General features: G+C 37.9%; 1 pseudogene; it reads right to left on the reverse strand.

The window, feature by feature from the left end:
* Positions 1-2,103: 2,103 nt before the first annotated feature.
* On the reverse strand, positions 2,104-16,525 carry LOC120881623 (annotated as a pseudogene).
* Between the last annotated feature and the right edge of the window lie 1,600 nt (positions 16,526-18,125).

Genomic DNA, 18,125 nt, shown 5'->3' on the forward strand with positions numbered 1-18,125 from the left:
CTCTGTAATGATCTGCTTGGCTCCCTGCCCAGGTATTCCTCTGTGCCACATAACTACAGGCACTTTACTCATTTATTCATTCATTTAATTTTCCATTCAACAATTTTTACCAAGCATGAGCTATGTACTAGGCACTGGGGTAACAGGTACTGGGGGTCTAATCAAATGAAAAAAAAAAATCCTAGTCCCTGTTCCCCTGAAGCTTACAGTCTATTGGAGGAGACAGAGATTTAAAACTTATACAAATAAACATATACTTATAATGTGTGATCAGTGCTGTAAGGAAATGACCAAAGTATGGTTGATTCTCATTATTCACAGTAGCTATACTCTATAAAGTTGCTGCTAACACGAAATTAGTGAATCCTGAATCACTGCTCCCAGCCAAATGCAGACTTAAGTTCTGTGATCAGTTGATCAGTATATAGCTTTGTTTTATGTGTGCCTCTGTTTAAAGATAATTTATTTAGTATAAATTGTTGGTTCATTAATATTGAACTCACGACCAGCATCGTTGTATCTCAAGCCTGAATAAAGCTTATCAAACACACATAATTTTTCTGTAAGATATCACAGTCTTGTGCTTAGGAACACTAGACAGAGCTTCAGCACTATGCATGAAGGCCATTTTAAATAGCAAAATCACCAGGAAAAAAAAAAAAGCACGTAAGGGGGGAGAAAATATGGCAGTAAATATTGGGTTGGCTGAAAAGTTCATTTGGGTCTTTTCATAAGATGATTGCAAAATGGACTCTTGTTTACATTATGAGAGCTGAAACAAAAAGAGTATTGTCCTGTTCAACCTCAACTGGGAACACATACCTTGGACAACTCGAACTTTTCACTGCTCTGTGCCTGTTCATGAATGATTTCCAAAGTACCATGAATATTTAAAAAATTTTAAATTCCATGCATCTCACCCACCTATGGCTGATTCATGTTGAGGTTTGACAGAAAACAGCAAAATTCTGTAAAGCAATTATCCTTCAATAAAAAATTTTAGATTCAATTTACTTATGTTTAAAAAAAATTCACCCATTTCTCCTACCCTCACCACACCTCTTGCAATCACCATCTGTTTTCTGTATCTATGAGATTTTTTTACAATTCCACATGTAAAAGAGATCATATGTTATGTGTCTTTCCTTGTTTGACTTATCTTAGTTAGCATAATGCTCTCAAGGTCCATCCATATTGTAGAAAATGGTGAGATTTCATTCTTTCTTATGGCTGAATAATATTCTGTTCTATATATAGACACACACTTTCTTTATCCATTCATCCATTGATAGACACTTAGGTTGTTTTCATATCTTGGCTATTGTAAATACTACTGCTATGAACATGGGGGTGCAAATATCTTTTATTATTATTTTTAAAAAATCAATTGCTTTTATTATGTGACTGTGAAATACCAACTCTACTGTCTCAAATAAAGAACCAATAATTACTTTTATAACACTAAAATCATTTGTAAACACAATATCTGTCTTGCACTTATGACTAATCCATTATAAACAAATGCCAATCTTAAAAACACAACTCCAGAATAAGTGCAGTTACACTGAGTGCAGATAAGAAAGTAAGGAGCTCATTGGCTATGCTACATCAAATGGATGAAAAGTAAAATTGATTTTATATTGGAGGTCTATATAAATAAATTAAAAAATCCTTTTTTCCCCTATATGTATGCTTAGATTACTTGTACAAATAACTGAATATTCCATTTCATTCACTTCAATGGGATGAACTCTAGAAAAAGAATGAAAAATGATTTGATAATCAGCTCCCAAATTTTATGCTTTTTTTTTCTGTTTCCATCAATTTCCTGACATAGTTGGTATAAGCAGGAAAATCTCAGTAAATCGAGCAATTGAAGACTCAAGTAAAGCCTCAAAGTTCTTGAAGAACTCTGGCAAGTCACGTATATCCTATGTTGCTTTTGGTTTCCCACCTCTTCTTTGTTTCAAATCTCCAGGCAAGTTCCTTTATTTCATGAAAGCTGTGAATTTTCAGCATCCTTTTTGGCTTTTACAAAGTTGTGGCAGACAATTGCTTTGGCAATTTTTACACAAAGCTCTAGAGTAGCTAGCTGATTGTTGAGTTTCTCGGCCTTCTCAATGTTCCACGCTTCCACAGCCTGGTCTATGTTCTTTTCAAGGCCCAAATTTTCTTTTTTTTCTTTGCTTCAGATTGTTTTTATTTATTTTAATATAAACTTATTTATTTTAATATAAATTTATTTATTTTAATTGGAAGTTAATTACTTTACAATATTGTATTGGTTTTGCCATACATCAACATGAATCTGCCACAGGTACACACATGTTCCCCATCCTAAATCCCCCTCCCTCCTCCCTCCCCATACCATCGCTCTGGGTCGTCTCAGTGCACCAGCCCCAAGCATCCAGTATCATGCATCGAACTTGGACTGGCAACTTGTTTCATATATGATATTATACATGTTTCAATGCCATTCTCTGAAATCATCCCACCCTCACCCTCTCCCACAGAGTCCAAAAGACTGTTCTATACATCTGAGTTTTTTTGCTGTCTCGCATACAGGGTTATCATTACCATCTTTCTAAATTCCATATACATGCCTTAGTATACTGTATTGGTGTTTTTCTTTCTGGCTTACTTCACTCTGTATAATAGGCTCCAGTTTAATCCACCTCATTAGAACTGACTCAAATGTATTCTTTTTAATGGCTGACCTGCCTCTTGAGAAATCTGTATGCAAGTCAGGAAGCAACAGTTAGAACTGGACATGGAACAACAGACTGGTTCCAAATAGGAAAAGGAGTACGTCAAGGCTGTATATTATCAATGTGCTTATTTAACTTACATGGAGAGCACATCAAGAGAAATGCTGGACTGGAAGAAACACAAGCTGGAATCAAGATTGCCGGCAGAAATATCAATCACCTCAGATATGCAGATGACACCACCCTTATGGCAGAAAGTGAAGAGGAACTAAAATGCCTCTTGATGAAAGTGAAAGAGGAGAGTGAAAAAGTTGGCTTAAAGCTCAACATTCAGAAAATGAAGATCATGGCATCTGGTCCCATCACTTCATGGGAAATAGATGGGGAGACAGTGGAAACAGTGTCAGAATTTATTTTTTTGGGCTCCAAAATCACTGCAGATGGTGACTGCAGCCATGAAATTAAAAGATGCTTTGAATCAGTTCTAATGAGGTGGATGAAACTGGAACCTATTATACAGAATGAAGTAAGCCCAAAAGAAAAACACCAATACAGTATACTAACACATATATATGGAATTTAGAAAGATGGTAATGATAACCCTGTATGTGAGACAGCAGAAGAGACACAGATGTATAGAACGGACTTTTGGACTCTGTGGGAGAGGGCGAGGGTGGGATGATTTGGGAGAATGGCATTGAAACATGTATACTATCATGCAAGAAATGAATCGCCAGTCTATGTTCGATACAGGATACAGGATGCTTGGGGCTGGTGCATGGGGATGATCCAGAGAGATGATATGGGGTGGGAGGTGGGAGGGGCATTCAGGATTGGGAACTCATGTACACCCGTGGCTGATTCATGTCAATGTATGACAAAACCAATTCAGTATTATAAAGCAAAATAAAGTAAAAATAAAAATTAAAAAAATAAGAAATAAAAAAATAAAAGAAACTTACTCCTTAGAAGAAAAGTTATGACTAACCTAGATAGCGTATTCAAAAGCAGAGACATTACTTTGCCAACTAAGGTCCATCTAGTCAAGGCTATGGTTTTTCCAGTAGTCATGTATGGATGTGAGAGTTGGACTGTGAAGAAGGCTGAGTGCCAAAGAATTGATGCTTTTGAACTGTGGTGTTGGAGAAGACTCTTGAGAGTTCCTTGGACTGCAAGGAGATCCAACCATTCCATTCTGAAGGAGATCAGCCCTGGGATTTCTTTGGAAGGAATGATGTTAAAGCTGAAACTCCAGTACTTTGGCCACCTCATGCGAAGAGTTGACTCATTGGAAAAGACTCTGATGCTGGGAGGGATTGGGGGCAGGAGGAGAAGGGGACAACAGAGGATGAGATGGCTGGATGGCATCACTGACTTAATGGACGTGAATCTGAGTGAACTCCGGGAGTTGGTGATGGACAGGGAGGCCTGGTGTGCTGCGACTCATGGGGTCACAAAGAGTCGGACACAACTGAGTGACTGAACTGAACTGAACTGAATACTCCATTGTGTATATGTACCGCAGCTTTCTTATCCATTCATCTGCTGATGGCCATTTAGGTTGCTTCCATGTCCTGGCTATTATAAACAGTGCTGCGATGAACATTGGGGTACACGTGTCTCTTTCAATTCTGGTTTCCTCAGTGTGTATGACCAGCAGTGGGATTGCTGAGTCATAAGGCAGTTCTATTTCCAGTTTTCTAAGGAATCTCCACAGTATTCTCCATAGTGGCTGTACTAGTTTGCATTCCCACCAACAGTGTAAGAGGGTTCCCTTTTCTCCAAACCCTCTCCAACATTTATTGCTTGTAGACTTTTGGATCGCAGCCATTCTGACTGGCATGAAATGGTACCTCATTGTGGCTTTGATTTGCATTTCTCTGATAATGAGTGATGTTGAGCATCTTTTCATGTGTTTGTTAGCCATCTGTATGTCTTCTTTGGAGAAATGTCTATTTAGTTCTTTGGCCCATTTTTTGATTGGGTCATTTATTTTTCTGAAATTGAGCTGCAGGTGTTGCTTGTGTATTTTTGAGGTTAGTTGTTTGTCAGTTGCTTCCTTTGCTATTATTTTCTCCCATTCTGAAGGCTGTCTTTTCACCTTGCTTATAGTTTCCTTTGTTGTGCAGAAGCTTTTAAGTTTAATTAGGTCTCATTTGTTTATTTTTGCTTTTATTTCCAATATTCTGGGAGGTGGGTCATAGAGGATCCTGCTGTGATGTATGTCGGAGAGTGTTTTGCCTATGTTCTCCTCTAGGAGTTTTATAGTTTCTGGTCTTACATTTAGATCTTTAATCCATTTTGAGTTTATCATCATGTATGGTGTTAGAAGGTGTTCTAGCTTCATTCCTTTACAAGTGATTGATTGACCAGTTTTCCCAGCACCACTTGTTAAAGAGATTATCTTTAATCCATTGTGTATTCTTGCCTCCTTTGTCAAAGATAAGGGGTCCATAGATGCGTGGGTTTATCTCTGGGCTTTCTATTTTGTTCCATTGATCTATATTTCTGTCTTTGTGCCAGTACCATACTGTCTTGATGACTGTGGCTTTGTAGTAGAGCCTGAAGTCAGGCAGGTTGATTCCTCCAGTTCCATTCTTCTCTCTTAAGATTGCTTTGGCTATTCGAGGTTTTTTGTATTTCCATACAAATTGTGAAATTATTTGTTCTAGCTCTGTGAAAAATACCATTGGTAGCTTGATAGGGATTGCATTGAATCTATAAATTGCTTTGGGTAGTATACTCATTTTCACTATATTGATTCTTCTGATCCATGAACATGGTATTTTTCCATCTATTAGTGTCCTCTTTGATTTCTTTCACCAGTGTTTTATAGTTTTCTATATATAGGTCTTTTTGTTTCTTTAGGTAGGTATATTCCTAAGTAATTTATTCTTTTCCTTGCAATGGTGAATGGAATTGTTTCCTTAATTTCTCTTTCTATTTTCTCATTATTAGTGTATAGGAATGCAAGGGATTTCTGTATGTTGATTTTATATCCTGCAACTTTACTATATTCATTGATTAGCTCTGGTAATTTTCTGGTGGAGTCTTTAGGGTTTTCTATGTAGAGGATCATGTCATCTGCAAACAGTGAGAGTTTTACTTCTTCTTTTCCAATTTGGATTCCTTTTATTTATTTTTCTGCTCTGATTGCTGTGCAATGCCCAAATTTTCAACTTTATTTCCTCTTAACAGTGGAAGTCAAACCTCTCATTGACTCCAAAATAGTAAGTTCCTTCCACTGGATTTCACTTGAAGACTGTTCATTACGAGATTCTTCTTCATTCTTTAATTTGTTTTTTCTGGAGTGTTTTCTTTTATTCTTTCCTGTTCTTAAAGTTGAGGTTTTTCTGTTCAGAATGCATTTTATGCATTTCTTGAAATTTATTCCACTGTTTAAGGGAATTCCAGAGGGATACTCTTCATGTGTATTTACATTTGCCTCTGCTTCAGTGTTTGGTACATCTGTCGGAATCTCTGAGATCTCTGTCTTTGTAAAGATATCATCTTCTTTACGCTCTTATAAGTTAATTTCAGAGCTGTCTTGTATGATCTCATCAGAATTCAACTCAACATCAATTTTACTTAGGTCAGGAGGTAGCGTCCCACTCTATATCTTAAGACCTTGCAGATATCTTTTAAATTAGTGTTTTCAAATAAATATTTAAACTGAAATTGCTGGATCATATGGTAGCTCTATTTTTAATTTTTTGAGGAAACTCCTTACTGGTTTTTTTTTTTTTTTTTGTAGTGGTTGCATCAATTTACACTCCCACCAGCAAGTGCACAAGGGTTTCCTTTTATATAGATCCTTGCTAACATTGCTATTTCTTTTTTTTGATAATAGTCATTCCAAAAGGTGTGAGGTGATATCTCATTGTGACTTTGATTCACATTCCCTTGATCATTAATGATGTAGAACATCTTTTCATGAAATTTTTGGCCATCTGTTTGCTTTTTTTGGAAAAATGCCTCCTTAGAACTTCTATTTCTTAATCAGTTTTTTAAAAATATTGAGTTGTATGAGTTTTGAAATGTGTTTTGGATATTAGCCCTCTTATCAGATATATGATTGCAATTACTTTCTACCATTCAGTAGGTTGCCTTTTCATTTTGTTGATGGTCTCCCTTGCTATTCAGAAGCCATTTAGTCTGTAAGCCACATGGTACAGCCAAAAAAAATGTCACTCAGAATGCTAACTATCATCTTGCTGAAGTGTGTTGTAATCTTTTCACTGGTGGAGGAGCTTGCCTCCATGTTGATGGTTAATGATTGATCAGGGTGGTGGTTGGGGCTGATGGCTGATAGTTGGGGTGCCTGTGGCAATTTCTTAAAATAAGACAACAATAAATTTCACTGCATCAACTGACTCTTCCTCTCATGAAAGATTTCTCTGTGTCATGTAATGCTGTTTGATAGCATTTTACCCACGGTAGAACTTCTTTTAAAATTAGAGTTAATTCTCTCAAACCTTGCCTTGGATTTATCAACTAAGTTTATGTAATTTTCTAAATCATCTGTTGTCATTTCCACAATCTTCACCAGGAACAGATTTCATCTCAAGAAATCACTTTCTGGTCATCCATGAGAAGTAATTCCTCATGTATTAAAATTTAATCATGAGATTACAGCAATTTAGTCACATCCTCAGGCTCCACTTCTTTTTAAAATTTTTTTAATTGAGGGAAAATTGTTTTACAGTATTGTACTTGTTTCTGCCATACAACAATGCAAATCAGCAAGAAATATACTTACATCACCTCCCTCTTGCAAGCTCCATTTCTAATTCTAGTTCTTTTGCTATTTCTACTGCAGTTGATGTGACTTCCTCCACTGAAGACTTGAACCCTCAAGGTCATCCATGAAGGTTAGAATCAACTTCTTCTCAACTCCTGTTAATGTTGATATTTTTATGCCTTCCCATGACTCATGAATGTGCTTAATAGTACCTAGAATAGTAAATCCTTTCCAGGAAGTTTTCAATTGACTGCCCAGATCCATCAGAAGAATCACTATCTATGGCATCTATAGCCTTACAAAATGTAATTCTCAAATAATAAGACTGGAAAGTTGAAATGACTCCTTGATCCATGGGTTGCAGAATGGATGTTGTATTAGCAATTTAAAAATAACATTTATTGTTTGTAGACTTTTTGATGATGAACATTCTGACTGGTCTGAGATGATATCTCACTGCAGTTTTGATTCGCATTTCTCTAATGAGTAACATTGAGCATCTTTTCATGTGTTTGTTAGCCATCTGTATGTCTTTTTGGAGAAATGTCTGTTTAGGTCTTTTCCCCACTTTTTGATTGGGTTGTTTGTTTTTCTGATATTGACTTGTATGAGCTGCTTGTATATTTAGGAAATTAATCCTTTGTCAGTTGTTATTTCATTTGCTATTACCTTTTCCCATTCTGAGAACTGCCTTTTCACCTTGTTTATAGTTTCCTTTGCTGTGTAAAATATTTTAAGTTTAATTAGATCCCACTTGTTTATTTTTGTTTTTATTTCCATTACTCTAAGAGGTGGGTCATAGAGGATCTTGTTGTGGTCTATGTTATAGAGCATTCTGCCTGTGTTCTCCTCTAAGAGTTTTATAGATTCTGGTCTTACATTTAAGTATTTAATCCATTTTGAGTTTATCTTTGTGTATGGTGATAGGAAGTGTTCTAATTTCATTCTTTTACATGTAGCTTCCCAGTTTTCCAGCACCACTTATTGAAGAGGCTGTCTTTGCCCCATTGTATATTTTTGGCTACTTTGTCAAAAATAAGGTAGCAATAGGTGTGTGGGTTTATCTCTGAGCTTTCTATCTTGTTCCACTGGTCTATATTTCTGTTTTTAAAACAGACATTTCTCCAAAGAAGACATACAGATGCCTAAAAATACATGAAAAGATGTTCAACATCACTCATTGTTAGAGAAATGCAAATCAAAACTACAATGAGATATCATCTCACACTGGTCAGATTGGCCATCATCAAAAAGTTTACAAACAATAAATGCTGGAGAGGATGTGGAGAAAAGGGAACCCTCTTGCATTGTTGGTAGGAATGTGAATTGATACAGCCAGCATGGAAGACAGTATGGAGATTCCTTTAAAAAACTAGGAGTAAAGCCACCATCAGTTCAGTCAGTTCAGTCGCTCAGTTGTGTCCAACTCTTTGCAACCCCATGAATTGCAGCACGCCAGGCCTTCCTGTCCATCAACAACTCCCAGAGTTTACCCAAACTCATGTGCATCGAGTCGGTGATGCCATCCAGCCATCTCATCCTCTGTCATCCCCTTCTCCTTCTGCCCCCAATACCTCCCAGCATCAGGGTCTTATCCAGTGAGTCAACTCTTCACATCAGGTGGCCAAGGTTTTGGAGTTTCAGCTTTAGCATCAGTCCTTCCAATGAAAACCCAGGACTGATCTCCTTTAGAATGACTGCTTGGATCTCCTTGCAGTCCAAGGGACTCTCAAGAGTCTTCTCCAACACCACAGTTCAAAACCATCAATTCTTCAGTGCTCAGCTTTCTTCACAGTCCAACTCTCACATCCATACATGACCACTGGAAAAAACATAGCCTTGTCTAGACGGATCTTTGTTGGCAAAGTAATGTCTCTGCTTTTGAATATGCTATCTAGGTTGGTCATAACTTTCCGTCCAAGGAGTAAGTGTCTTTTAATTTCATGGCTGCAATCAACATCTGCAGTGATTTTGAAGTCCCCCAAATAAAATCTGACACTGTTTCTACTGTTTCCTCATCTATTTCCCATGAAGTGATGGGACCAGATGCCATGATCTTCGTTTTCTGAATGTTGAGCTTTAAGCCAACTTTTTCACTCTCCTCTTTCACTTTCATCAAGAGGCTTTTTAGTTCCTCTTCACTTTCTGCCATAAGGGTGGTGTCATCTGCATATCTGAGATTATTGATATTCTCCGGCAGTCTTGATTCTAGTTTGTGCTTCTTCCAGCCCAGCGTTTCTCATGATGTACCCTGCGTATAAGTTAAATAAGCAAGGTGACAATATATAACCTTGATGTACTCCTTTTCCTATTTGGAACCAGTCTGTTGTTCCATGTCCAGTTCTAACTGTTGCTTCCTGACCTACACATAGGTTTCTCAAGAGGCAGGTCAGGTGGTCTGGTATTCCCATCTCTTGAAGAATTTTCCACAATTTATTGTTATCCACACAGTCAAAGGCGTTGGCATAGTCAATAAAGCAGAAATAGATGTTTTTCTGGAACTCTCTTGCTTTTTCCATGATCCAGCTGATGTTGGCAATTTGATCTCTGGTTCCTCTGCCTTTTCTATAACCAGCTTGAACATCAGCAAGTTCACGGTTCATGTATTGCTGAAGCCTGGCTTGGAGAATTTTGAGCATTACTTTACTAGCGTGTGAGATGAATGCAATTGTGTGGTAGTTTGAGCATTCTTTGGCATTGCCTTTCTTTGGGATTGGAATGAAAACAGACCTTTTCCAGTCCCATGGCCACTGCTGAGTTTTCCAAATTTGCTGGCATATTGAGTGCAGCACTTTCACAGCATCATCTTTCAGGATTTGAAATAGCTCAACTGGATTTCCATCACCTCCACTAGATTTGTTTGTAGTGATGCTTTCTAAGGCTCACTTGACTTCCCATTCCAGGATGTCTGGCTCTAGGTGAGTGATCACACCGTCATGATTATCCAAGTTGTGAAGATCTTTTTTGTACAGTTCTTCTGTGTATTCTTGCCAGCTCTTCTTAATATCTTCTGCTTCTGTTAGGTCCCTAACATTTCTGTCCTTTATCGAGCCCATCTTTGCATGAAATGTTCCCTTGGTATCTCAGATTTTCTTGAAGAGATCTCTAGTCTTTCCCATTCTGTTGTTTTCCTCTATTTCTTTGCATTGATCACTGAGGAAAGCTTTCTTATCTTTCCTTGCTATTCTTTGGAACTCTACATTCAGACACTTACACCTTTCCTTTTCTCCTTTGCTTTTTGCCTCTCTTCTTTTCACAGCTATTTGTAAGGCCTCTTCAGACAGCCATTTTGATTTTTTGCATTTCTTTTCCATGGGGATGGTCTTGATCCCTGTCTCCTGTACAATGTCATGAACCTCTGTCCATAGTTCATCAGGCACTCTATCTATCAGATCTAGTCCCTTAAATCTATTTCTCACTTCCACTGTATAATCATAAGGGATTTCATTTAGGTCATACCTGAATGGTCTACTGGTTTTACCTACTTTCTTTAAGTCTGAATTTGGCAATAAGGAGTTCATGATCTGAGCCACAGTCCAAACCACCATAAGTAAGTAAGTGAAGTCGTGTCCAACTCTTTGGGACCCCATGGACAGTAGCGTACTAGGCTCCTCTGTCCATGGGATTTTCCAGGCAATAGTACTGGAGTGGATTGCCATTTCCTTCTCCAGAGGATCTTCCCGACCCAGGGATCGAACCCGGGTCTCCCACATTGTAGAGAAATGCTTTACCGTCTGAGCCACGAGGGAAGTCCGACCATAAGACCCAGCAATTCCACTACTAGGCATATACCCTGGGGAAACCAAAATTGAAAAAGACATATGTACCCCCATGTTCATTGCAGCACTATTTACAATAGCTAGAACATGGAAGCAACTTAGATGTCCATCAACAGATGAATGGATAAAGAGTTCTAATGAGGTTCTTATAAGGTGGATGAATCTAGAGCCTATTATACAGAGTGAAGTAAGTCAGAAAGAAAAAAAAAACAAATACCGTTTAATAGCACATATTTATGGAATCTAGAAGGATGGTACTGATAAAATTATTTGCAGGGCAGCAATGAAGTCACAGAAAGAACATACTTATGGACAATGGAGAGTAGGGAAGAAGGAGAAGGTAGGATGTATATAGAGAGTAACATGGAAAATTACATTACCATATGTAAAATAGCAGATGGGAATTTTCCATATGACTCAGGGAACTCAAACCTAGGCTCTGTAACAACCTAGAAGGGTGGGATGGTAAGGGAGGTTTAAGAGGGAATGGACATGTGTATACCTATGGTCGATTCTTGTTGATGTTTTGAGAAACCAACACAATTCTGTAAAGCAATTATCCTTCGATTAAAAAATAAATTAAAAATGCAAAAAAATTTAAACTAAAAACAACATTAATCTCATTGTACATTTCCACCTGAGCTCTTGGGTGACCAAAAATAGTAATATTTTGAAATTACTGTCAATATGCTTAATCATTTCTAGCTTTTGATTTAAAATGAGTAAAGTGTGGAGCTTTACTCCACCAGGGAGCTGTCCTGGTGGCTCAGATTATAAAGAATCTGCCTGCAATGCAGGAGACCTGGGTTTGATCCCTGGATTGGGAAGATTCCCTGGAGAGAAAAGTGTGACTCTTCCTTTTACTTGAACACTTAGAAGCTATTGTAAGGTTGTTAATTAGCTTAATTTCAAATTTTTGTCTCTCAAGGAATAGAGAGGCCTGAGTAGAGTGAGAGAGTTGAAGGAATGGCTGGTTGGTTGAGCAGTCAGAACACACACAACATTTATTGATTATTAACTTCAGCATCTTATATGGGCATGGTCTGTGGTGCTCCAAAGCAATTACAATAGTAACATCAAAGATCACTGATGAGATCACCATGATCAATATAATAATAATGAAAAAGTTTGAAATATCGAGTGAATTATTTTGATAATATGACAGACATGAAATGAGAAAATGCTTTTGGAGAAATGGTGCCAATATACTTGGTTGGATGCAGAGTTGCCATATTTTTCACAATTAGTGAAAAACACAGTATCTGTGAAGCACAGTAAAGCAAAGGACAATAAAACAAGATATGCCTGTAAAATCACCATGCTCTATGTTAGATCCTCAGAACTAATTCACTTTATAACAGAAAGTTTTCACTCTTTGACCAATAGTCCAAGTGTCCATGAATTCATGAATGAGTAAAGAAAACGTGGTATAACTATAAAATTGAATTTTATTCAGCTATGAGAAAGAAAGAAATTCTTCCATTTGTGACAAATGAATGGACCTGGAAGACATTATGTGTGAAGTAAATCAGACATGGAAAAATGAATACTATATTACTTATATGTGGGATCTAAAAAAGTCAAACTCACAGAACCAAAGACTACAATGGTGGTTACCAGGGGCTGAAAGTGGGGGAAATGGCAGATGGGGGACTTTCAATGTTAAAAGTAAGAATGTCTTGGGTCTAGTTGTCCTAAACCAAGTTGCCCTAAAACTAGCATCCTTCTTAGCAGGTAGGGTGACAGGGCCTGAGGAATGCTTTATAACACTTTGGTTAGATGAAAGTCATATGTTAGCCTAATTGGGATAGTAGAAAACCATTCAGAAAGGAAGACAGAAGGAAAAAAATTCTGAGGTTTATTGGGCAATTAAAGCCATTGTCAAGATGTCAGTGAATGAGAAGCTGTCAGGGATGACAAGGAATGTCTTTTAGTATAAACATGGATGTTATAAGTGATAATCCATAGAAGAAATTTTTGGAAGCAGTGGCAGTTTTTCTTCAGAGCATAAGGAATGCTCATATGAACTAGGAAATGGGGTAGGATTGGGTTCCTGGCTCTCTTAGTGTAGAACTAGATTGGTGACTCACTCCATTTTGAGGCTGATAGAGGTTATTACACCTAGATTTGAAATGACCAATTGTAGTTAAATTTCCTTTGTGACCTGTATTCAAGATAAGGCATTCATTCGATTGTTTACTGAATGCTTATAATAAACTTGGCCATATGCTAGAGTGTGTTAGGGATAAAATGATAAACAACATTGACGTGACCCTTTATGGTAGGTAATTATTTAAATGCTGTAAGAGAAGTATGGGGGCTCAGAGAGACTATATGACAGACATCCAATATGCCTTGTGAATCTGGGAAAGCTTTCCAGGGGAAACGAGGTCTAAGCATAGGCCTGGAGAACAAATGAGCGTTAGCTAGGTGATCAGATGTATGACAGGCATCCCAGGCACAGGGAACAGTTAGAGCAAAAACAAGGAAGAGAAGCCATGTATTTGGAGAATCATGGTATGTCCAATATAACTAGAGTAGGCTGTAATTCTCTAAGTGTGATCCACAAACCATTTGCATCAGAGTTACATGGACTGCTTCTTAAAAAAATGAAGGGTCCTTGTAGGAGTGGGGAGCTGAATGAATTGAGAGCTTGGGAGTGACACACATGCAGTATTGATGCTATGTATAAAATAGATAACTACTGAGAGCCTACTGTATTGTATAGTTCAAAGAACTATACTCAGTGCTCTGTGGTGACCCTAAATGGGAAGGAAATCCAAAAAAGAGGGACTATATTTAAACATATAGCTGATTTGCTTTGCTATACAACAGAAATTAACACAACATTATAAAACAACTGTACTCCAATAAAAATTAATAAAAAATGAAGAGTTCCAGATTTACTGTATCTCCATGGTAACATCTGTAAATCTGGATTTCAGTTTGTTTTCTTGGTGATTATGATGCACTATAATGTCCTATTAGTCTATACAGTAAGCATCCGTACATTCATGTATCAAGAAAAATAATATGAATGTGAACCTGTGTGTGTGTGTGTGTGCATTTATGAGCTAACTCTTCAATCTTTCTCATAATTTGAAAGACTTCTCTTCCTAAGGCCAAAGTCTCTAGGGCTCAGTTACTCTAGATCTCTCTGCTAGGCTGAGGTGATCAATATCTGGGTACACTTATAATCCATTTTGGGCACACTGATTGGGAAACTCTGCTGTTGACTATGAAAAGGAGTACAGATTTTGCCTAATAGGCAATGATCCACTGAAAGGTTTTAGGAAGAAAGTGACTTGAACTGATTTGCTGTTTAGAAAAATTATTCAGTTTACAAGAGACTGGATTAGAGTAGGGGCAAGATTGAAAATGCGGAGATTTGTTAGGAGAATATTGCAATAGTAAATTCTTCAACTCATCTGGCTTGATAAATAAAAATGTAATGTTTTATTCAAGAGTTAGAGGTTAGCAACACTTTCCTCATCTCTCTATTTTCTCTGTGGCTGATAAAATGAGGCACTGTCCTGAATGTCAGGAGCTGCAAGAAGATTTTGTTTCATAGTTGAATTTAATTGATTACGATGGCAAATGTTCATCCTCACACCTAAGGTTTTTTAAATTAGAAATATGTTCGATGCAGGATACAGGATGCTTGGAGCTGGTGCACAGGGATGATCCAGAGAGATGATATGGGGTGGGAGGTAGGAGGGGGGTTCATATTTGGGAACTCATGTACTCCCATGGTGGATTCATGTCAATGTATGGCAAAACCAATACAGTGTTGTAAAGTAAAGTAAAAAAAAAAAATAAGGTTATGTGAAGAGAATAAATATCTTATTTAGACACTGTAAAAAAAAAGAAATATGAGAAACTGAAGGTAATGGAGGTCTTCCCTTATGATTGGCTCTGGGTTCTGTTCATGGGACCCCCTTCATTGAATGGGAGAGGTAAGATCAGAATCCCTGAGATAGAACACAAAATCAGAATTCAGGAAAATGCCAATTGGTGCATAAACCTGAAGAAGCAGAAGTGCCAGAGCGTAAGAGATAGCTGGCAATGGGGAAAAAATACCCAAGATAAATGACACATATTCTGGCTGACCCCTCTCCTGCTCTGCCAGTTTCCTTGAGATCTGTGGACAGTGATTCCTTGCTTCTGTGAATGGTAACCAAGACTAAGGTAATCTCAAGGTCACAAAGGGATCTGCAGAGGGCAGTGGTATATGAGCCTAGGGATTTGAAAAGCTACTTGTCTATGAAGCATTTCTCATTTGGAGAGGGACTGATTCATTTGGGGGAGGAATCTGGCTTCTGGAGATGTGTGGTGTGGTTTGACCCCCTGGAGCCTACATGGCCTGCTCAGGGGCAGTCTTCTCACCCTAATTAAGACTTCTGCTGCAGGTAAAAGAAACAGCTCCTGCTATCCAGAGTAAATTAGTCACAAAGAAACCTGCTCCTCATTCTGTCTCCTGGCTTTCCATAAATGACTGAAGCCCAGTCTTGGAATTGGTATGTACTTTTAATTATTTCAAGAGCTGGCATTGCTTGCCTCATAGTAAAAGTGTCATGAAATTACTGTAAGGTTGCATGAGTTTGGGCCATAAATCTTATTCACTTCAGCTACATCTCACATCTTAATTCACTAGAGTATAAAATGCCATTTACACTGGTTCATAGTTCACTTAATCATAATTAAATGACCTCAGAGAGTAGTAATTTGTTGAGGCTCTGGCTTTGATGTGACACAAATAACAAAGTTGGTTAGTCATGTGGACAGGTTCCTCTATACTTTTACACTGGCCACAGACCTTGTGGAGTATATAATGTTGGCTTTTTTTGTGTGAGCATATACTCTGGTTACATGGAACATCTGGGCTACAGATGTGGTTGAGGGGACCAGCTAAATTGTCCCCTCTGGAATTTTGTGGAACCATCTTCAGGCCTCTCTAGGACTTGCCTTGTTTCCTTTCAGGTCTTCATAGGATGAGTGTTTACCCAGTGTTGAGCCTAGATAAGAGATGATGAGGGCACTTCCTTTTTAAGCTTCTCATCCTTATGTTATTTATTCTCTTTCTAAAATGACGAAAGGATCAGTGGCTCAAGGGCTTTCAGACTACTTCCAGGTGTAAGTCTCCCTAAGCTCATGTCCCGAATCATGATGTGTTTTTTGGGATCTAGATCCTCAAGACCAACAGCTCTGGGTGCCATTACTATTTGGACACTCCACTTAACTTGGCACAACTTTGTTGTATTCCCATCAAAATGGATTCCTCTCATCATCTCCGTCATCATCAGTGGCACTTACCATCCTTGTGACCTCCCAAGTTCTAATCCCTGAAGCTCGCATTAAGTAAAATAGTTCTTCCAAACCCCTGTAGATGTTTGTTCCCTAATCTCAGAAGCTTTGAATATGTTAAGATATATGAAAAAGAATTAAGGTTGCTGGAGTTAAGGAATTAAGATTGCTATTCAACTGGTCTTTAGATGCAGAGAGTCTTCTGGATGATCTGGTAGGGCCAATGTAATCACAAGGGTCCTTAAAAGTGGAAGAGGAAGGCAGGGGGAGAGTTACAGGCAAGTGGGACTAGAAGTTCAGACAGAAGCAATGCTGCCGGCTTTGAAGGTGGAGGAAGAGGGTCATAAGGCAAGGAATGTGGGTGGCTTCTAAAAGGTGAAAAGGGCAAGAAAAGAATTCTCACCTAGACCTCCAAAAAGAAATGCAGCTGGTTTATATCTTGATTTTAACCCAGTGAGACCCACATCAGACTTTTGGCCTACACAACTGTAAGATAATAAATATATGTTGTTTTAATTCACCAAGTTTGTGGTCATTTCTTATAGCAGCAATAACACAAAGCCACTTTTGACTTTTTTCTTTTATCGTATCTAACTCAATGACATCTTATGAATCTCTTTTTAGCCACATCTCTCAGATTCTTATCTGATATTTTCTACTTGCTATACAACTTGGTTTTCTTCATGGACTCCAAGATTCTTTGCTCCAAATGATCCTATATATTGATACTAGAAGAATTATTGTCAAATATGATTTTCATCATATCATTCTTACTCAAGAATAAGTTATGGCCTTATATTGCCTCAATTCCAAAATTCTTATTCTGGTCTCCAAGGCTTCACTGTTAGAATATGGAATTTATAGAAAATCTCCTTGCTATCCATAAGTCATTTATATCAATGTAAGGAATTGCTGTTAAAAATATTGCTTGCTAATGAGGCCAATATCTTGCTTTCTTCCTTGTTCATTGAAGTTAGTTTCACACAGGGAAGACATCTAAGACACAACTCTGCTTACATCTACCATAATATTGTTTTGTAAGTGCTATCAATAGCTCAGTTTTTTAAAAGCTTTTTTTTTTTTTAAGAAAAGCTTCCTGTTTCAGTTATCTATTACTACACAGTACCCCAAAACTTGGTGGTTTTAAAAAACAACAATTTATTCTACTTATGATATTGTGGGTTGTCTGGGTGGTTCTTTTCCAGTGATATTTGTTGGAATCATTCTTATGTCTGAGTTCAGCTGGTGTTCAAGTTGGGAGATTCTCCTTCATGTCTTTTCTCTCTTTGTGTGATATCTTATCTTTTAAGGCCTTCCTGTGCCCCCTGCAGTGGAAACTCGGGGTATTAACCACTGGACCACCAGGGAAGTCCCTCAGGGCCTTTCTAAATAGCCCCTTTCTTTCTCCAGTAGGATTAGCCCAGGCTTTGTTACAGGCTGGGCTCCAGGAAGAAGCATTCCAAGAAGACAACCCTCTATTTGTATCATGCTTGCTAATATTCTATTGGCAAAAACAAATCATGTAGTTAAGCCCAGAGTTAATACTGAGAACCACCCAAGGGCATAAACACTGGGAAGAGTGGTCCATTGGGA

This window comes from Oryx dammah, unplaced genomic scaffold (assembly GCF_014754425.2).
Source record: "Oryx dammah isolate SB20612 unplaced genomic scaffold, SCBI_Odam_1.1 HiC_scaffold_23, whole genome shotgun sequence".
In the NCBI taxonomy this organism is placed as follows: Eukaryota; Metazoa; Chordata; class Mammalia; order Artiodactyla; family Bovidae; genus Oryx; species Oryx dammah.